Source organism: Nicotiana tomentosiformis, chromosome 4 (assembly GCF_000390325.3).
Source record: "Nicotiana tomentosiformis chromosome 4, ASM39032v3, whole genome shotgun sequence".
NCBI classification, from domain to species: domain Eukaryota; kingdom Viridiplantae; phylum Streptophyta; class Magnoliopsida; order Solanales; family Solanaceae; genus Nicotiana; species Nicotiana tomentosiformis.
The window spans coordinates 90,136,512-90,140,430 of NC_090815.1; the positions used below are offsets into that span (position 1 = coordinate 90,136,512).

The following is a 3,919-nucleotide window of genomic DNA, read 5'->3' on the forward strand; positions in this document are numbered from 1 at the left end:
AAAATTGTACTCATCGCAAGACGTAAATTGCAACATTAATTGAATTGCCTATTCCAATTTGAATTTGCATTCTTTTAATAATAATAATAAATAATATAAAAGCTAAAGAAGCGTATTCTATGTTGCCTACCTTATCAATACAAGCTCAACTACAACTTGTGTATAATTAGGACATAAATAGTTTATAACGATTTCAGACTGGATTATTTGAATAGGAATAGAATTTTAAAATTAAATTCATTTAAAATATATTTTCTGTTTTCGTTTCCTTTATATTTTATTAGAATACATTTAAATTAAGAACTATATATTTCAAAGATATAAATTTACGAGTACAAATTAGTTAAAAATCTAAGTAATATTAAACAATTCCCGTGAGAACAAAACAGTAAACAGAAATCTAAGGTTATAATCGGCAGAAAACAATTTATAAATATGTTTTATGAAAGTAAAAAATAAATATAACAAGATAAAAATCATAAAACTAAATTTTATAAAAATCAAAGAAGCAAAGTATATATCTTTGTATATGTTGTTTCTTAAAATAATTTTAAAAAGTATGTTGAAACAACAAACAATCATTAAAAATATTTTAAAAATAAACAACCAAAGTATTCTTGTGAAATTGAAGTGATGAAATTATAAAATTAAAATAAAACTTTAGTTGAATATGTTGAATGATGATTGAGGACTTTTATGTGGCGGAATTTCTTTCTTTATTGGGTTATTTTTAGGAACTTATGCTTTGAATTCATAATACAAAATAACCGTGATATTATATTAATGTGAGTTTCAAAAAGATTTACTAATTGAGATATGGTACACGCCTTTAAAGATAGATTTCATATTATAAAATTAACATTTAATTGATTTCTTAATATTAGCACTTTGAAACCAACTAAATTTTGACCATTAAATATTTTCTTATTTGAATTAGGTATAGAACCCTAATAAACAAGAATTTAAAGTCAAGTTTTTATTTCTATAATTCATTATGTGACTTCAATATGTATATGTTCACACTAATGACTATAATATACTATGTTGTTTTCTTTATTTTTTTATTTTTTTGCTCTATTATTTTTTATTGAGAATTTGGATGTATATTGTTCAAGATAATCACGAGGGAAAAGAGAATATACAATTAGGAATGTTTTAGTTTGGCTTATCCTAGCAAAGGCTACCGAGGAAAGGTTTTAAGATCTCTTGAATGATGGAGATTAGGATCTAAGTTAGGAAGATGTTTATGTGAGGACTATAGCTGGGTTAAGATGGCTTTTGGTATTGAGATGAGTTGTTCTATGTGCGTTTTTTTACCCTTTCAATTCTAAAATTTTAAAATCAATTATGATTTTACTTTATTAAATTATTTTCTTTAATTATAATATAACTATAAAATTCATGTCAAATATCAGTGTTAAAGAGAACATATATCAGGACATTCGTGATTTAACGAGATAATATTCAATCAGTTGAATTTAAATACTCTGTCACTAAGATATTACCAAAGAATAATTTTTAATTAGTTAACTGTATTTATTTTATAACTCAAAAAAAAAGAGCTTAAAATGTGTATGGAGATAACAATAAATATTTTAGATATTATTGTAATGATCTATACAAATACATTTTAAATATACATGACATGTTAATAAGATTATACTATTTGAGAATTATATTACATTACGATATAATTATGTTGGATATAATAATAATAATAATAATAATAATAATAATAATAAATATTAAATTTCTCTTTTAATTTATATGACAATTAATCATTTTATTTCTTTCCTAAAACAAATTTAGTTGGACTAAATATTATCTATTCAATTAAATTTTGCCTATACTAATTAAACCTAACAATGTGGAGTAATATGAAATTCATATTAGGTACCTGAGTAAATAGAATTAATTTTTTAAAACCATGAAGAACAGGGTATATTTGCATGATATTTGTGTACAAGTCAAGATATTATTTTACTATGTATGAGCTACTAATGCTAATGTCCAACTCTCCTATTGGAGTTGTGATAAGACATTATAAAACTTTTTTATGACATAATTTCTTTCTTTATTAAGTTTAAATAGGACAACTTGTACTTTTTAAAATTTTATTTTTAACTCAATCACATAATTTAGTGATATTTGTTTGTTTTTTAAAATTTTATATGCATTAAAATTAAGTACACACGCAACGCGCGTACCTAAAACTAGCTATTCAAATGCAGATTCTCAGAAACAATATGGCTAAAGCTACTTCAATGGCGAGGAGTGAGCAAACCAGCCCAGGGATGGAATACAATAACAACAATAACCCAGTATAATCTCACTAGTGGGGTTTGGGGAGGGTAGTGTGTACGCAGGCTTTATCCCTACCTTGGGATAGAGAGGCTGTTTCCGATAGATCCTCAACCAGCCCAGGGATGGAATACAACAACAACAATAACCCAGTATAATCTCACTAGTGGGGTTTGGGGAGGGTAGTGTGTACGCATGCTTTATCCCTACCTTGGGATAGAGAGGCTGTTTCCGATAGATCCTCAGCTCCCTCCCTTCAAGAACTCCCTACCTTACTCTTGGGGTGACTCGAACTCACAACCTCTTGGTTGGAAGTGGAGGGTGCTCACCAGTAGAGCAACCCACTCTTGAATGAGGAGATAAAATGGGTAATAACATATACTAACAGAGCTCACATGCAACGGCTTTGAAAATGGTTCTAGCAGTTGTTGTATACCAACATCTGGTTGGAGAGGAATTATCGAGTATTTCAGAACAAGAAACGGAGTTGTGCAAAGATGATTAGAATAATAGTTCAACATGTGCACTGTTGAGGGAGTTTGAAACTATGTCTAGCTAGGCAGATGCAAAAACTGAATTTTTACCCGTAGCAGGATTTGTGTGTAGTTGTTTTGTAGTTGTCGAGTTGTTAAGAAGAAGGAAATAGTATTGAAGTTGGGGTTCAATGTCCAACTTCACGGTACTAGTTATACGTGTAAATATTCTCCATTGGTAATGAAAATTTAATTAATTACCAAAAGATTAATTTAATATAAATCCCTTTATTAGAGAAATATGTAAATATTATAATTCTTAATATTCGTTAAACAAATTTCGATCTTAAACGGACATTAAATTAGGTAAGAGACAAAACAAAAACATAAAATTATCTTAAATCCGACTTATCAAAACTAACACCTGAGAGCAAATGGGAAAAAATATTCCGTTGCCGGGAATCGAACCCGGGTCTCTCGGGTGAGAGCCGAGTATCCTAACCGACTAGACTACAACGGATTGTTGAATGACTTCTGTCGTCGTTTCTATATTAACAATCTATGCATAAAAAGGAAGAACACTATCCATTATTTGGATATTCACCAACCAAGGCATATCTCCTTCCAACTTTGTTATTATGTCATCTTGAGAGAATATAAAACTTTTGATAAGGAAAACAAAGAAATATCGAAATTTTGAAGCAAATGGCATTTTTGTGGCAGACTTGTTTTATTGCATCTTAAAATGCACAGATTCGATTCCTACTAAATTCTTCTATTCTCATTCACTTATTTCTTTCTTTACTATTCTCGTCCCTGCCCCAACCCCCAACCCCAAAAAAAAGATGAAGAAGAAGAAGAAAGAGAGAATTGAGTATTTACTTTGAGCATCTCTAAGTTTTTTGACAATTTTGTACTTAGCTGAGTAATATTGATCACATAATATTTGATGTTAGTATAAATCTTCTAGTTTGTGTATGAATTTGTGAATTACGTCTATTCTTGTGGCCGCCATGAGGATTCAGCTATTGCAATCTGTATACGGTCGAAATAGATTTTGGCCTCTATATGTTTGATCGAATTTGAATGGTAAGCGATCTAAGTGAGAGCTCGAGACGAGTCTAAGACCGATCGAGGAATCGGCT

At 29.3% G+C, this 3,919-nt stretch overlaps 1 non-coding gene across 1 annotated transcript; it reads right to left on the bottom strand.

Moving 5' to 3' along the window:
• Positions 1-3,221: 3,221 nt before the first annotated feature.
• Positions 3,222-3,294, bottom strand: TRNAE-CUC (transfer RNA glutamic acid (anticodon CUC)). Its single transcript has one exon. It is a non-coding gene; the product is annotated as a tRNA-Glu (tRNA).
• Between the last annotated feature and the right edge of the window lie 625 nt (positions 3,295-3,919).